This window comes from Bos indicus x Bos taurus, chromosome 15 (genome assembly GCF_003369695.1).
Source record: "Bos indicus x Bos taurus breed Angus x Brahman F1 hybrid chromosome 15, Bos_hybrid_MaternalHap_v2.0, whole genome shotgun sequence".
In the NCBI taxonomy this organism is placed as follows: Eukaryota; Metazoa; Chordata; class Mammalia; order Artiodactyla; family Bovidae; genus Bos; species Bos indicus x Bos taurus.
This window is the reverse complement of record NC_040090.1, coordinates 26404674-26423882: the sequence shown is the minus strand read 5'-3', so window position 1 is coordinate 26423882 and position 19209 is coordinate 26404674.

The following is a 19209-nucleotide window of genomic DNA, read 5'->3' as shown; positions in this document are numbered from 1 at the left end:
AGACTGGAAAATAGAGGGAACAAAGCAAAAAAAAAAAAAAAATATCAGCTAAGTTGAGAAACGGCAGAAGTAGGTGGGTTAGTGTGATTCAGAAGTGGTCCTTGACTGGAGAGTATGCCAGGCATGGTGGATACCTGATAACTGATATGTATTAGGAGGAAACACAGATGAAAGATGTCAGGCTATATAAGGAAGCAAGAACTGGGAGTGTTTGACACAAGGCTTTTCACAATGTGACCAAAAACTGATAGATTTTTTTAAAAGTATTAACATCATTGACTTTATCACTGTCATAATTATTAAGATCAAATTGAGGCCCAGAGAGATTAACTGACTTGCTCCAGACCACCCAACTAGAAAAGAATCCCCTGCTCTAACTTGAGTTCTAATCTACTCAACTCCAAGGCCTTTATCTCTTGGACCCATTTAGAAAATTTGGGGCAATGAAACACCAGCATCAGAATGCAAAAAAATGAAGAGTTGCCTCCACCCAGTTTGGGGATCCAGAATTGCTGTTCCAACACATTTTTTTTTTTTAAATAGCAATTTCTCAGATGGTGTTTAGGGGATGCTAGTGGTGTGATTGATGCTAAAGCTGAAGCTCCAATACTCTGGCCACCTGATACTAGGAAAACACCCTGATGCTGGGAAAGATTGAAGGCAAAAAGAGAAAAGGGTGTCAAGGGTCAGATGGTTAGATAGCATTACCGACTCAATAGACATGAATTTGAGCAAACCCTGGGAGGGAGCAAAAGACAGGGAACTCTACTCTTTGGAAATCCAAAAACAGAGGGAATACTTGTAAATTTAGAGCTGATTCATTTTGCTATTCAGCAGAAACTAACACAACATTGTAAAGCAACTACACTCCAATAAAAATTAATTTAAAAAAATAAATAAAAGCTTACAAAAGGATATTCTGTTTCATCAGTGACTTCACTCTTTCCAGCACAGCTGGGCCATTTAAGATGTTTCCATCCCCACAATCCCCACATTGTGAAATCTGAAAAGACATTTCCTTATCTCCCTCCATTTGCTTTTTCAAACTCCCGAGTTTGCTGTTCCCCTAATACTTTTAGTTTGAGACAATAATTAAGATTTCCTCTGCAGTCTGTCTTTTCTAGTTCAATAATTTTTACTCTATGCTTAAATTCTACATTCCCAGTCATCGTGATTATCCACTTGGATTTTGACAATAATGACTGCAAAATCCATCACCCTTGTCCTCTTTTCAACTTATAGTCCACTCGCTCCATGTCTTTTTTAACGCTTATTTATTTATTTTATTTTCAGCAGTGCTGGGTCTTAGTTACTGCACAGGCTTTTCTCTAGTTGTGGAGAGCGGAGGCTGCTTTCTAACTGCCATGAGCAGGCTTCTCACTGCAGCGGCTTCTCCTGTGGTGGAGCGCCCGCTCTAGGGCGCACGGACTTCAGTAGTTGTGGCTCCTGGGCTCTAGAACACAGGTGCAGCAGTTGTGGCACACAGACTTAGTTGTCCTGAGGCGCATGGGATCTTCCCAGATCAAAGATCAAACTCGCGACTCCTGCATTGGCAGGTGGATTGTTTACCACTGAACCACCAGGGGAGCCCTCTTGAAGTCTTCATTCTGATTTTTTGCTTTTTGCTTGGAGTTCTTACATAAATATTCTATCAGTGGGATAGATAAATAGTAGATATTCTTTGGTATCTTGAATATCTTGACATTTTTTTTTCTTATCCATACAATTAAGTGTTATACTTGGGTTGCCAACCTTTTTGCTAACTAACTATTCTGTACCTGTTACCACCCACCACTTTCTAGCTTCCAGTATTTCATATGAAAATCAGATGCTGATTTGATTTTTTTTTCGACTTTCTTGCATCACCACTATCTAAAATTCAGTGGGTATTTTCCATTTTCATAATAAATTGTTAATTTATTTATTGTTTTTCTTCAATTATTTTTCTTCAATTGTTTTCTTCTTTGGAAAACTTTTCTTTAACATACTGGATATTCTGGTCCCATTCTCCAAGACTCCTTTTCCTAATAATATCCATCTCTTGCATTTTGTGTGGGTGTTTTGAGATACAGATTTCACCTACTATCACAAAGTAGAGAGTTCCTATGAAAACTTTCATAGGCAGACATGACATGAAATGAAGATAATCCCTCCACTTTCTAAATGTTGCTTTATGCCATTTTGTTTCTATGAAAGACCTACATTAGTATAGTAACAGCTTTTTTCATAAAAGTGAAAATTCTTTGAATTTATTTTGGTTGGAGAAAACAGGTACTAATGTAAATCTTTCTTGAAAGTAAAGTGGTGGAAACAGAAATTATCAGAAAGAAGAGCAATACCTCTATTTATACCAACCCCTAACTAAGGTCTCAGCTATGACCCCTCCCTTTTTTTCTTCTGACTAGATGCTTTTTTAGTTCCCCAGTCATGTTTATAAACAGGTTGAGATTGGCTTTTTTTTTTTTTTTGGTATTTGACTCTTTATAGGTGATCTTTTGGGCTTCCCCGGTGGTGCTAGTCGTAAAGAACCATCCTGCAAATGCAGGAGATGCAAGAGACGTGAGTTCAATCCCTGGGTTGGGAAGATCCCCTGGAGCAGGGCAGGATAACTCACTCTAGTATTCTTGCTTGGAGAATCCCCATAGACAGAGGAGCCTCATGGGCTACAGTCCATATGGTGGCAGAGTCAGACATGACTGAAGTGACTTGGTACACACACAGGTGATTTTTACATTAAAATAAAAATATTGTCTAACTTCTCTTCAGTGTTGTTCCTCTGGAAGCCACCTGTTCTGTGTCTTCTGTTTGTTCTTTCTCTCTCTGCTGACTCTATTTGCCTAATCAGTGGATCTAAGGTCTAACTGTTCATGTGCCCTAAGTGGCATCAGCCCTTTTGTTGGCAAGAAGCACAGAGGTCTCTGTACATGTGTGCCCTGGGCCACACAAATGACACAGAAGAAACCCTCTCTGCTTTACCATCTCCCAAACTACCAGGCTGGAAAAAGCTGGCAGACTGCAACTGGTGTTTGCCCAGCTTCAGGGGAAGGGGAGATCATTCACTTGCGGGACTTTGCCAAAGCTCTTAATACTCAAAACATAATCCTTGGGCTAGCAGCAGCAAATTGAAAATAAAAAATGTTAGACCAGGAGCTGGTTAGTGAAGCTCAGTGATGCCCAACATGTTTGACAATTACTCCCACCAATCAGATTGGACAGAGTCATCATTAGAGTTTTATGTTATGCCCCAGCACACATACATACACTTGTCAGAGTGTATTATTTCTTGTTGAATTCAATCTGCCTACAATGATGACTAATAACATAGCATACAATTAGTGTAACTGCTTGCCAATGCAGGAGATGCAGGTTCGCTCCCTGGGGAAGGAAATGGCAACCCACTCCAGTATTCCTGCCTGGGAAATTTTTCATGGACAGAGGATCCTGGTGAGCTCTAGTCCATGGAGTTGCAAAAGAGTCAGACATGACTTAGCAACTAAACAACAATAATGAATGCAACAGTGTATTCAAAGAGCCCCAGGATTATAAATTCATCACGCTTCACATATAACTCGAGATTCAGAATTGCAGTAATGCTTTCCAATGTTTGTAGGATTATGGGATTTATAGTATCATATAGTTTTTTGTAATGAACATATTCTAGGGAAACCAACTTATAAAGCTTAGTCATTATTTCTGAAATGCACTTACACTCAAGAACCCAACTAAATTTTCATCAATGATTGCCTTCAAAGATTAAAAGAACTGGAAATTTAATAGGCTTAAATCCACTTAAGCACAGCAACGGTGCACAAGCGCCGTGGCTGCTACCGAGAGGAGCTACCCTACGCCCGAAGTCAGGGGTGGCAGCTGTGCTTTGCTGGAACAGCCATGAAGACATACCCCACATCCAAGGTAAGAGAAACACAAGTAAGACGGTAGGCACTGAGAGAGGGCATCAGAGGGCTGACAAACTGAAACCACAATTACAGACAACTAGTCAATCTGATCACATGGACCACAGCCTTGTTTAACTCAATGAAACTAAGCCATGCCATGTGGGGCCACCCAAGATGTACAGGTCATGGTGGAGAGTTCTGACAGAATGTGATCCACCCGAGCAGGTAATAGCAAACCATTTCAGTATTCTTGCCTTGAGAACCCCATGAACAATATGAACAGGCAAAAAGATAGGACACTGAAAGATGAACTCACCAGGTCTGTAGGTGCCCAATATGCTAATGGAGATCAGTGGAGAAATAACTCCAGAGAGAATGAAGAGATGGAGCCAAAACAAAAACAACACCCAGTTGTGGATGGGACTGGTGATAGAAGCAAGGTCTGATGCTATTAAGGGCGATATTGCATAGGAACCTGGAATGTTAAGTCCATGAATCAAGGCAAATTGGAAGTGGTCAAACAGGAGATGACAAGAGTGAACGTCGACATTCTAGGAATCATAGAACTAAGATGGACTGGAATGGGTGAATTTAATCAGATGACCATTATATCTACTACTGTGGGCAGGAATCCTTTAGAAGAAATGAAGGAGCTGTCATAGTCAACAAAAGAGTCTGAAATACAGTACTTGGATGCAATCTCAAAAATGACAGAACGATCTCTATTCGTTTCCAAGGCAAAACATTCAATATCACAGTAATCCAAGCCTATGCCCAAACCAGTAATGCTGAAGAAGCTGAAGTTGAACAATTCTATGAAGACCTACAAGACCTTCTAGAACTAACTCTGAAAAAAGATGTCCTTTTCATTATAGGGGACTGGAATGCAAAAATAGGAAGTCATGAAACACCTGGAGGAACAGGCAAGTTTGGCCTTGGAGTACAGAATGAAGCAGGGCAAAGGATAACAGAATTCTGCCAAGAGAACACACTGGTCATAGCAAACACCCTCTTCCAACAACACAAGAGAAGACTCTACACATGGACATCACCAGATGGTCAACACTGAAATCAGATTGATTATATTCTTTGCAGCCAAAGATGGAAACCTTTATACAGTCAGCAAAAATAAGACTGGGAGCTGACCGTGGCTCGGATCATGAAGTCCTTATTGCCAAATTCAGATTGAAATAGAAGAAAGTGGAGAAAACGATGAGACCATTCAGGTATGGCCTAAATCAAATGCCTTATGACTATACAATGGAAGTGAGAAATAGATTTAAGGGACTAGATCTGATAGAGTGCCTGATGAAATATGGATGGAGGTTCATGACACTGTACAGGAGACAGGGATCAAGACCATCCCCAAGAAAAAGAAATGCAAAAAGCAAAACAGCTGTCTGAGGAGGTCTTACAAATAGCTGTGAAAAGAAAGGAAGTGAAAAGCAAAGGAGAAAAGGAAAGATATACGCATTTGAATGCAGAATTCCAAAGAATAGCAAGGAGAGATAAGAAAGCCTTCTTCAGCGATCAATGCAAAGAAATAGAGGAAAACAATAGAATGGGAAAGACTAGAAATCTCTTCAAGAAAATTAGAGATACCAAGGGAATGTTTCATGAAAGATGAGCTCAATAAAGAACAGAAATGGTAGGGACCTAACAGAAGCAGAAGATATTAAGAAGAGGTGGCAAGAATACACAGAAGAACTGTACAAAAAAGATCTTCACAACCCAGATAATCACGATGGTGTGGTCACTCACCTAGAGCCAGACATGGAATGTGAAGTCAAGTGGGCCTTAGAAAACATCACTACGAACAAAGCTAGTGGAGGTGATGGAATTCCAGTTGAGCTATTCCAAATCCTGAAAGATGATGCTGTGAAAGTGCTGCACTCAATACGCCAGCAAATTTGGAAAACTCAGCAGTGGCTGCAAGACTGGAAAAGGTCAGTTTTCTTTCCAATCCCAAAGAAAGGCAATGCCAAAGAATGCTCAAACTACTGTACAATTTCACTCATCTCACATGCTAGTAAAGTAATGCTTAAAATTCTCCAAGCCAGGCTTCAACATAACGTGAACTTGAACTTCCAGATGTTCAAGCTGGTTTTAGAAAAGACAGAGGAAGCAGAGATCAAATTGCCAACATCCACTGGATCATCAAAAAAGCCAGAGAATTTCAGAAAAACATCTATTTCTGCTTTATTGACTATGCCAAAGCCTTTGACTGTGTGGATCACAATAAACTGTGGAAAATTCTGAAAGAGATGGGAATATTAGACCACCTGACCTGCCTCTTGAGAAACCTGTATGCAAGTCAGGATGCAACAGTTAGAACTGTACATGGAACAACAGACTGGTTCCAAATAGGAAATGGGGTACATCAAGGCTGTATATTGTCACCCTGATTATTTAACTTATATGCAGAGTACATCATGAGAAACACTGGGCTGGATGAAGCACAAGCTGGAATCAAGATTGTGGGAAGAAATATTAATAACCTCAGATATGCAGATGACACCACCCTTATGGCAGAAAGTGAAGAAGAATTAAAGAGCCTCTTGATGAAAGTGAAAAAAGGAGAATGAAAAAGTTGACTTAAAGCTCAACATTCAGAAAACTAAGATCATGCCATCCAGTCCCATCACTTCATGGCAAATAGATGGGGAAACAGTGGAAACAGTGGCTCACTTTATTTTTCTGGACTCCAAAATCACTGCAGATGGTGATTGCAGCCATGAAATTAAAAACACTTACTCCTTGGAAGGAAAGTTATGACTAACCTAGACAGCATATTAAAAAGCAGAGACATTACTTTGCCAACAAAGGTCCATCTCATCAAGGCTATGGTTTTTCCAGTGATCACATATGGATGTGAGAGTTGGACTATAAAGAAAGCTGAGTGCTGAAGAATTGATGCTTTTGAACTGTGGTGTTGGAGAAGACTCTTGAGAGTCCCTTGGACTGCAAGGAGATCCAACCAGTCCATCCTAAATGAGATCAGTCCTGGCTGTTAATTGGAAGGACTGATGTTGAAGGTGAAACTCCAATACTTTGGCCACCTGATGCAAAGAGCTGATTCATTTGAAAAGACCCTAATGCTGGGAAAGTTGAGGGCAGGAGAAGGCGACGACAGAGGATGAGATGGTTGGATGGCATCACCAACTCAATGGACATGGGTTTGGGTGGACTCTGGGAGTTGGTGATGGACAGGGAGGCCTGGCATGCTTTGGTTCATGGGGTCACAAAGAGTCGGACATGACTCAGCAACTGAACTGAACTGAAAGCATTTTATGGAATTGAAATTGAGCTGAAAGGCACAAAAATAATAGGTCAAAGTTCTAAAACTCGATGGAAGTTTCCAAAATGTATTCACAAAGTCCTTCTTCCTTCCTTCAATCTTATAGTTAGATATTATAAAGCTCTCCATTGTTCTGCTTTTTCTTCTTCACAGATAGGGCCACTTAATGATACACTTTAATTCATTTTGTTTTAAGATATTTTAAAAAGTCAAATTTGGGTCCTTTTTTCTATGTCAATATTAAGTAATCTAATATCTTTCATCCAATGATGTACAGTAGTCATGTACGAATGTGAGAGTTGGATCACAAAGAAGGCTGAGTGCTGAAGAAATAATGCTTCAAACTGTGGTGTTGGAGAAGACTTTTGAGAGTCATTTGGACTGCAAGGAGCTCCAACCTGCCAACCCTAAAGGAAATCAATGCTGAATATTCATTGAAAGGACTGATACTGAAGCTGAAGCTCCGATAGTTTGGCCACTTGATGTGAAGACCCAACTCACTGGGAAAGACCCTGATGCTGGGAAACACTGATGGCAAAAGGAGAAGGGGGAAACAGAGGATGAGATGATTCAATAGCATCGCTGACTCAGTGGACATGAATTTGAGCAAACTCCTGGAGATGGTGGAGGACAGGGGAACCTGCAGTCCAGGGGGTCACAAAGAGTTAGACATGACTTAGTGACTGCACAACAACAGCAACAAATGTAAGTAATGTATTTGGTAATAGGATGTGGGATCTGCTAGAATTGGAGCCTTTTGTAGTTTTCATAGACAAATGCAAAATGTCCCAGGATTATAAGAGCCCACACAAGGATGATAAAATACCAGATAAAGCCTAAAAGAAGATTTTTAGTCTTCACTCTGCCTATCTCTCTTGATAATGACCCAATCATTATTTTTCATGGGATTTGAATTGTTTTGGTGATGGCAAAGGGACAATTATAAGCAATTTGAACATAAACAACAACTAAATAAAAATAAGTTAATTTAAAAAAATTTCAAACTAAATGTGCTATATTTTTCTGCCTTCTCCCTTGAAACTGGTATGTAAACATTTCCTAATGCTTCTCAAGTCACCCTAGCCCATCATTTCCTTCATACCATGCGACCTAAGAAAGACATTTAGCAGAGCTCCTCTTGGCAGTAAAACATGATGCCTTTGCATTCTCCATATGATCCCTTAAACCATGGGACAATTAGTACCAGAACATTCCATGGTCTTTGCAGTACTCAAAACCAAGTGTGCCACAGAACACTCAGTGCACATGCAGCATTACACCATATTTTAGTCCCTGATTCTCTGGATATGTCTTACTCTTTAGATACAGATATCATAGCTTCCACAGGTGGAAAATAAGAAAATATAGAAAGATAGGAAGGCAAGTTTGGTGACGTAACCTCTCTCCATATCTCTAAGTATAAAATTTCCTCTCTTTCGTTATATGGAAATAGATGCTCAGCAAAGCCGTACCACACTTTACACAGCATACTTCTCTCTTCTGCTACTCTATTACTGATCTTCGGGGTCTAGAAACATTTCCTTGCCCTCAAATTTATTTCTTGTTTCTACTTTTCTCAGTCTCTATACTCCCTATGCTGCATTTATTCAAGGTGAGACCTCAGTCTATATTTTCTAAAGTACTGAAGCTGGGAAAACCTATAGAAATGTATCTGAGTCCAGATTCTTCTTCTTACTATGAGAAATCTGTAGTCCAGAGAGGAAATTTCATTTCAAGAGACCATACTTTAGCCAGCACTACTTCCTGAATCGTCTTTCACCCAATTTCTTTTTCTACCATCCTCATGCCTTGTCATAATGCAAAAAAAAAAAAAAAATATATATATATATATATATATATATATATATGAGTTAACATATGCTCTATCATGCAAAAATAATTTGTAATTATAATCTTATAATTTTTTTAAAGTAGGATTTAGGTATCTCACTCCCAGGCTCCCACTTCCACTCCCCAAAAGTCGAGTATAGAAGTAATTAGAGAGAACAGTGCCCTCCTGACCTTCAATATTTGTTGACATTAAGAAAGATTTGACCCAGAAGAAAGATGTCTTTTCTCAGGAGCACAGTCAGTTTAGTCACTTCAACTCAACAGATACTTTGGAAGGCTTACCTCAACCATCAAGTTCATGCACATTGGAGATAGGAGCAGAAAGCAAACAACTTGAAAAGGGACAATTCTCTTTGAGAATTCAACTTCTGTTCATGTAAAAGACATTACTTCACAAATAGGAGCTTGTTTCCTGCTTTTTGTTAATAAGGGAAGCCAAGTCCTTGGGGATGAGAAAGAATGTGTGGAAGAGTTCTCTGGCAAGACTACCTAAGGGATTTGGCTTCTCAACAGTGAAAATAGGCCTCAACTCAATAAATTATGGAGATTAGGACAGCCTGAGTCTCAGCCTTCCTTGATGGAGTCATGTGGGAAAGGACGGCTAGACATCAGAAATCAGGTGATTGCCTTTATAACTCCCTATTTAAAAAAATGCTAAGAGCAATACCTGCAGTAGACTCTAAGGTAAAGCTGTGGAACACCGGTCAAATTGACTTAAGCAGTCACAGAAAGCAGACATTTTGACTAGTTGAAAATGATTGATGACTTCAAATAGCATCAACATTTGAAAAAAATGCTACTTCTTGTTAATTAGAAAGCACTGTTTAAAAATGGCTTGCAAGAGGAGAGATTCAGTGGCCTATAAATTTGCATATGTTATGCATGAATTCTAAAGTCATAAACCTTCTCTGGGACTCTAAAGGGTGGGGGGGGGGGGTGGTATGGGGACCCTCCTTTCAAAGGTTTCTGGTGTCTCAGTTTGTAGTTAAGGAATATTAAAGAAGCACAATAAATAAAACCATGAGCTAATATCAGTTAAGTGGCTAGTCATAATCAAGAAAGACAGTAAATATTTTAGTTTTCAGGGAGAATTCAAAACTCCAAAACAATGGACCAAAAAAATGTCAACTGTAGTAAGAATTGATGTAAAGTCATACAGTTTGGCTCTAAATGTTCATTGTTTAACTACAGCTTGAAGGAGTCTTAGCCAGTGGAGTCTATTTCTTGGATAGAAGTAAAATTTCTACAAGAGAAGAAGCAGTTATTTCCATTCTTATTTTTGAACTTCTCTAAACTTTACCTCATGCATTGCAATGATTTTTTTTTTAAATAGGCTCCAGTGGTAAAGAACATGCCTGTCAATGCAGGGAACATAAGACACACAAGTTCAATCCTTGGGTCATGAAGATCCCCTGGAGGAGGGCATGGCAACCCACTCCAGTATTCTTGCCTGGAGAATCCCATGGACAGAGAAGTCTGGTAGGCTACAGTCCATAGGGTAGTAAAGAGTTGGACATGACTGAAGTGACTTAGCACACACAACATTTTACATATATTCCTAATATTCCCCAGGTAGTATTATTTCTATTCCCATTTTGTAGATGAGGGAACAGACACTAGATGGCTGGATGGCATCACTGACTCGATGGACATGAGTCTGAGTGAACTCCGGGAGTTGCTGATGGACAGGGAGGCCTGGCGTGCTGCGATTCATGGGGTCGCGAAGAGTCAGACACGACTGAGCAACTGATCTGATCTGATCTGATCTGACACAGGAAGTAGATGGCAGAGCTGGAATTCAACCCAAGCAGACTTCTGCTAGAGCCTGTAATTGAAAAGCAATAATTTTAGTATCAAATTTTTAAAAGCAGTTATATGAGGAACAGTAGAAATGATTGAAACATTGTATTTTGCTTAAAATAATGGGAATAATTATAACCATTTTCTTCAGCCATTGGAAAAGATACAACATGAAAGAGGAAATTGTTTTTGGATGCAGAACTAGAATCAGTGAGTAAAAGTGACAGAAGCTCAGATTCTGAGTGAAGGTGATTCTTATGGCAATTTGGCTTATCAACAAAGAATGATGGACTATCATGACAAATACTGATATTAGCAAATGGTTTCAACTAGACATTATTGTTAGGTTCTCAGAGAATTATGTGACAGTGTTAGTCATTCAGTCATGTCCAACTCTGCAAAGCCATGGACTGTCGCCCACCAGGCTCCTCTGTCCATGGAATTCTCCAGGCAAGAATACCTGAGTGGATTACCATTTCCTTCTCCAGGGGATCTTCCCAACTCAGGGATCAAACCTGGGTCCCCTGCATTGCAGGCAGATTCGTTACCATCTGAGCTACCAGGGAGGCAAAGGAAATTCAGGCATAAGATATTTTAATATTAGAGTTGATGAAATAAAAAAAGGGGGGAAGGAGATTTTCTCCTTAAAAGTACAATTTATGATAGATGATTCCTAAGCTTTGTGGTTGAGAAAACTTTCAGCTGACTACCCAAATGTTTCTCCTATATATTGCTTATTTTTTAAACATATAGATACTTTAACATCAGGATGAGTATCTATACCAAGGAAAACAATCGGGAGGAAAATAAAAAACACTATAGTCATTAAATAAATACCCTCTCCCTAACCATAGACTCATCTTGTTGTGGGGTGAGTCCTAAGGAGCAAAGGATGGTGGAATCTTTTACCCAAAACTTACAAGGATGCAGGAAATACCAGGGTTAGGAGGAATACAGATATCAGTCTTAATTAGGAATCTGCACTTGAGAGTGAATTTTGAATGGGTTTTGAAAATCTTGAAATCAGAAGGGGACAAAACTGGAGGTAGTGGTGGAGAGAAGGGTTAGCCAAGAGGTGAGCAAGAAAGATTGGATTCAGAGGAAACAGAGAGGAGAACTAAGTACTACTGGTTTTATAAGTGGGGCTTTTACTGTCTGCAGCTACATGAGAAATAACAGCATTTCTGGACAATGAGTCAGATTACTAGTGTTGTCCTTGGCTGTTTTTGTCCAAAAGAAGGGAGTAAACCTAAAATAAGAGATCTGTAGGGGCTTCTAAAACGATGAATCAATTAATTTATGTTATTTGTTTTGCAACCAATGTGAGGCATTACAAGAGATATAAATGCAACTCAGCCTCCTTTACTCACCCCCTTCCTTTTTTTCTGCAATATATAAAAATTATTCTAAAATATATGGAATTAAAGTTAATAAACAGAAATCTCTATTAAATAGAGTCAGGAGATTGGAAGGGAGAGCTCTCATGCCCGGAGACAATGGCAAAGCACAACAAAAGAAAGGACTCCTGTCCTGGGCAATAAATTCAGCCAATAAAAAGCCAGACTAGTTGTTTACTCCCAACTTCTTTTTCCCCTCTATAAAAGAGTGCTCCTTCTCTTGCCCTGTGGTATTTGTATGTGGCTCATCATAATTGCAGATCTTGAATTTACAATTCTCTGCTGATCCTGAATAAATCTGTCTTTGCTGGAGAAATATCTGGCAGTCAGTTTGTTTTAGGTCAGGAAGTCCCAATTTTTTATTTTTAAATTAAATCCACATTGAGACCCATCAACAAGATTGGCAAAAAAAAAAAAAATTATTATTGTCAAGAACCATTCTCCCCCATGCCCAGTGTGGTATAACAATATCCAGCATTGAATCCCAGAAAAAGAAGAAATGAGCTAATTCTAACTCTCAGTCCATTGAGATCACCCCTATTAATAATTCTAAGTCCCAGTACCCATATGAAAGTGTGGAGCTCTGCAGCACACCCATTACTACATGAGGAGAAACATAAGAAACTGCCCAAAGCTCCTAAAGCTTAGTGCCCAAGTGCCATAGGGTGGTGCCCTGCAATACCTTTTGCATGGGAAGTCTACAGTAGAAATAAACACAGACAGCAATATTTTTTTAATCATTATTGCTTCCTGCCTTCCTTTCCTCTTCTTTTCCTTCTGTCTTATCTAATTTCAAAAAAGAATTTATAATACCTTAAGAAAAAGGAAAAAAAGACACCAATGTAGCAAGACCAAATGAGAGTCATTTCCTAGGCAGGTTGATAAGGAGTCTAGGGGTCCCCAAGGAGAGAGGGGTCTGGAATTCTCAAGGAGGAAGAAAGGACAAACTTTTTTTTCTTTCTCTACATTCCTTAGGATTATATAACAATAATGTATCCTGCCTAAGGACAGTCTTTGGATTAAACCTTCTGTTATCTTAAAATGTAAATTATGGGGGTAGACCTGGTCTTTACAAGGATGTATCCTGCCTGAGGACAGTGTTATCTTAAAATATAAATTATGGGAGTCAGTCTGATGAGGTCTTTACAACCTCCAGACATTCTTTGGATTACATAACTTCATTGTTAACACTAGCAAGCGGGTACTCTTTCTGCCCTCTTCTGATGCCTATGTCAGAAGCTTTCTCTATCTCCTTTATACTTTAATAAAACTTTCTTACACAAAAGCTCTGAGCAATCAAGCCTCGCCTCTGGCCCCAGATTGAATTCTTCTCCTCTGGGGGCCAAGAATCCCGGTGTATTCTCGTGATTCAATTACAACCTTTCACAAACTTCTTTAAACCAGAGGAAAGGGCAAAAGACTCATTATGAAGGATTGGGTATGAAAGAGGCATTTGAATACAAGTGGGCTTCCCAGGTGGCTCAGTGGGCAAAGAATCTGCCTGCCAATGCAGGAGATGCAACAGACGCAGGTTTGATCCCTGGGTCAGGAAGATCCCTTGGAGGAGGGCATAGCAACCCACTGCAGTATTTTTGCTTGGAGAATCCCATGGACAGAGGAGCCTGGTGGGCTACAGTCCATAGGTCACAAAAAGTTGGACACGATTTAGTGACTGAACAACAACAATAACAGCAAATGTATATAATGCCCATATTGCAAGTTCTTGGTATATGCTGGTGATGATGATGAACAATGGGGACAGGTGACTGGAGAGGCAGGCACGGGCCTGGGTTAGGGATCTTCTTTTCCATATAATTGAATGTAGGAGATGGAGGAAAAGTCTGAAGGAGCAGTCAGAGACAACTTAGAACTCTCAAGCATTTGTAACTGGGAGAACAATGGTACCACTTATAAAATCAGGGCTACCAGCCAGTGGTAAATTGAAGTTTGAAAGGGAACAGAAAACAACTATGGAGACATGGTACATCTCACCTTTCCAACATAAATACTTAGCACCATCCAGCAGAACTCAGAGCTCCAGGAAAAAGCCAGCAGGCCAGTCTTCAGTGACCTTATGGTCTTAGGACTCTAGTTCTTCACTACTCAAAATATGGTCTGACATGACTGAGCGACTGAACTGAACTGAACTGAAGCCATTTGAAGCTTGTCAGAAATGCAGTATCTTGGCTTCTCTGCAAACTGAATCAGAATCTGCATTTTAACAAGACTCCACGGTGATTAGTATGCAAAATACATTTAAATAGGCCCTGCTCCAGGCTACATTGGAAACAGGAAGAGGCAATGTCAGTTAATTGGATGGCTGAATCTCAATTGTTTACTCCTTAGACTGTAATCTGATTAAAGGAATTTTGTTTGTTGACTACATGAATAAATTAAAGAATCAAATAACAGAGTCTCATTCTGCCTCAGTTGGTTCTATTTCCACTTTATGGGCCCTTTATAGATCTGGAGAAGAGACAACAAATACGGGATGTTACATTGCTGGAACTACAACCATTATGGGGCTGAAAGAGTTATATATTTAGATTCCACAAAATAATAAAAATTATCACCAAGTGATGGCATTTTCCCTCATTAAGAGAAGATGGCTTGGCTCTTAGCATTATGTTCAGGTTTTGAAACAAAAACCCTTCAACTCAGTTACTCAAACCATATGTTATATTTTACTTAGAAAATTTGCCATTGTAAACCATGCAGTTTTCTTTCAAATACTTCAGGTATAATATATACTAGGGCTGTATATAAAGCAAATTTCTTTGACATTGGTAATTTTTTTTTTTTTTTATAGAGAATTTTTTATTGGCTTCCCACCCTCCCTGCCACGATACTGGATGCTTGGGGCTGGTGCACTGGGACGACCCAGAGGGATAGTATGGGGAGGGAGGAGGGAGGAGGGTTCAGGATGGGGAACACATGTATACCTGTGGTGGATTCATTTTGATATTTGGCAAAACTAATACAATTATGTAAAGTTTAAAAATAAAATAAAATTAATTGACATTGGTAATTTAGAAAACATTTTTATTAAAATGCCACACCAAAACATTTGGAATGTCTCAAAGTCATTGTGGAACTATTTATTTTTGTTGTCACAGCAAATCAGCTCTATTACATATTCTGCAATGCATTCAACTTTGATTCATAAAGATTACTGCAAAAGCAGTTCATGTTTTTCCTCCTGCATAAGGAGAACAGAAAAAAAAATTAAATATGGATGCTAACTGCTAGAACTAGATGTGGGAGGACATATTGGATTAATCAATATGAAGCTATCACTTCATATTTTGTTTTAAAGAGTGAAAAATCATTATCCATATTTATCTTCTACATAACTGTATACTTAATTCAATCATTCATTAATTCAAGAGATATTTATTAAATACCTACTATGTGTAAGTGTCCTAGATACTGTGCATTGGGCTCTAAAGATGCAATGAAGAGTGGGGAAACATATTAACTTCCCTGAGGTAACTTACAGAAATTTCGCAGATAATGTACAATGACAAATATGAGAAATAGACATGAAGCAATGAAACTGAAGGATTTGCAGTCACACTCCATGCATGGTTTGTTTGAAGCCATTCTCACATCACTTCAGCTTAATTTGGAAGGCATGGGATTGGGTGAGGTGAAGGAGAACTTTGCTCAAATCCAATAACTGTCTCCATAGAGACAATCTCTATAAAATACCTCTCCCACCTTCCAATTTTGAAATATTACTGAGAAATTTGTTGAACTGAAAAATCACAAAGCTGATTCGCAACTGTTACCTTTGCAGATGTGCATAGGTAATCAACACCTCACTCAGGAATGTGAGGGCACTTCGAATTTCTTGTTCTCAGACTTTGGTTATCAGTCAACACTAAAACAAAAGAATATCAGGACAGCATTTTGTTAAATATGCAGAGTTTGTAGCTTTGTATACATTTAAAAGAGAAATAAATGCTGTTCATCATTTTCATTAGGTAATACTTAGTATCTTATTTTATATATTGCAATTATATCCATAGTGTCTTCTAGAACCTTTTAAAAAATCTGAGTGCTGACCATATGCCAATTGAGAAACAAGAACTGACATACATCTTACACAGTATTGTGGAAGGATACAGTAAACATTGTGTTGGCCAAAAATTCATTCGGGTTTTTTCTGTACATCTTATAGGATGTACGCATATGCAGTATGCATAAATAAATATGAGTACTACAAGTGATAAGCAATATAAAGAGAAAAAAATAAAGCACATTTAGGGATTGAAAGTGATGAAGGGAAAAGGCTTGCTTTTCATACTGAGTGGTAAGGCAAAATTGCCATGAAAATAAACTACTTGAGTAAGAACTTGAATAAACTGAAGGAGGAGATCATGAAGATAACTTGATGAGGAGCCTTCCAGGCAAGGCAAAATGCATGAGGTGGGAAGATGTTTGATGAGTTCAAGAAGACAAGCGTGTCTTTCACTGAGTAACCTAGAAAAGAATTGGTAATAAAAGATTAGTCAGTCAGCAGCAGTTTCGTTTTGCTGGAGCAGCCATGAAGAGATATCCAACATTCAAGGGAAGAGAAACCCAAATAAGATGGTAGACGCTGAGAGAGGGCATCAGAGGGCTGACAGACTGAAACCACAATCACAGACAACTAGCCAATCTGATCACACGGACCACAGCCTTGTCTAACTCAATGAAACTAAGCTTGCCATGTGGGGCCACCCAAGACGGACAGGTCATGGTAGATAGGTCTGACAGAATGTGGTCCACCAGAGAAGGGAATGGCAAACCACTTTAGTATTCTTGCCTTGAGAACCCCATGAACAATATGAAAAGGCAAAAAGATAGGACACTGAAAGATAGACTCACCAGGTCGGTAGGTGCCCAATATGCTACTGGAGATCAGTGGAGAAATAACTCTAGAAAGAATGAAGGGATGGAGCCAAAGCAAAAACAACACCCAGTTATGGATGTGATTGGTGATAGAAGCAAGGTCCGATGCTGTAAAGAGCAATATTGCATAGGAACCTGGAATGTTAAGTCCATGAATCAAGGCAAATTGGAAGTGGTTAAACAGGAGATGGCAAGAGTGAACATCAACAGTCTAGAAATCAGTGAACTAAAATGGATTAGAATGGGTGAATTTAACTCAGATGACCATTACATCTACTACTGTGGGCAGGAATCCCTTAGAAGAAATGAAGTAGCCATCATAGTCAACAGGAGTCCAAAATGCAGTACTTGGATGCAATCTCAAAAATGACAGAATGATCTCTGTTCATTTCCAAGGCAAAACATTCAATATCACAGTAATCCAAGCCTATGCCCCAACCAGTAATACTGAAGAAGCTGAAGTTGAATGGTTCTATGAAGACCTACAAGACCTTTTAGAACTAACACTGAAAAAAGATGTCCTTTTCATTATGGGGGACTGGAATGCAAAAGTAGCAAGTCAAGAAACACCTGGAGTAACAGGCAAATTTGACCTTGGAATACAGAATGAAGCAGGCCAAAGGCTAATAGACTTTTGCCAAGAGAACGCACTGGTCATAGCAAACACCCTCTTCCAACAACACAAGAAAAGACTCTACACATGGACATTACCAGATGGCAGAAATTGAAATCAGATTGACTATATTCTTTGTGGCCGAAGATGGAGAAGCTCTATACAGTCAAGCAAAAACAAGACCAGGAGCTGACTGTGGCTCAGATCATGAACCCCTTATTGCCATTCAGACTGAAATTGAAGAAAGTGGGGAAAACCACTAGACCATTCAGGTATGACCTAAATCAAATCCCTTATGATTAAACAGTGCAGTGAGAAATAGATTTAAGGGACTAGATCTGATAGACAGAGTGCCTGATGAACTATGGATGGAGATTCGTGACATTGTACAGGAGACAGAGATCAAGACCATCCCCATGTAAAAGAAATGCAAAACAGGCAAAATGGCTGTCTGAGGAGTCCTGACAAATAGTTGTGAAAATAAGAGAAGAGAAAAGCAATGGAGAAAAGGAAAAATATAAGCCATCTGAATGCAGAGTTCCAAAGAATAGCAAGGAGATATAAGAAAGACTTCTTAAAGGATCAAGGCAAAGAAATAGAGGAAAACAATAGAATGGGAAAGACTAGAGATCTCTTCAAGAAAATTACAGATACCAAGGGAACATTTCAGGCAAAGATGGGCTCGATAAAGGATAGAAATGGTTTGGACCTAACAGAAGCAGAAGATATTAAGAAGAGGTGGCAAGAATACACAGAAGAACTGTACAAAAAAGATCTTCATGACCCAGATAATCACGATGGTGTGATCACTGACCTAGAGCCAGACATCCTGGAATGTGTAGTCAAGTGGGCCTTAGGAAGCATCTCTGTGAACAAAGCTAGTGGAGGTGATGAATTCCAGTTGAGCTATTTCAAATCCTAAAAGATGATGCTGTGAAAGTGCTGCACTCAATATGCCAGCAAATTTGGAAAACTCAGCAGTAGCCACTGGAAAAGGACTGGAAAAGTTCAGTGTTCATTCCAATCCCAAAGAAAGACAATGACAAAGAATGTTCAAACTACCACATAATTGCACTCATCTCACACACTAGAAAAGCAATGCTCAAAATTCTCCAAGCCAGGCTTCAGCAGAACATAAACCGTGAACTTCCAGATATTCAAGCTGGTTTTAGAAAAGACAGAGGAACCAGAGATCCAACTGCCAACATCTGCTGGATCACTGAAAAAGCACAAGAGTTCCAGAAAAATATCTATTTCTGCTTTATTGACTATGCCAAAGCCTTTGACTGTGTGGATCACAATAAACTGTGGAAAATTCTGAAAGAGATGGGAATACCAGACCACCTGACCTGCCTCTTGAGAAATTTGTATGCAGGTCAGGAAGCAACCATTAGAACTGGACATGGAACAACAGACTGGTTCCACACAGGGAAAGGAGTATGTCAAAGCTATATATTG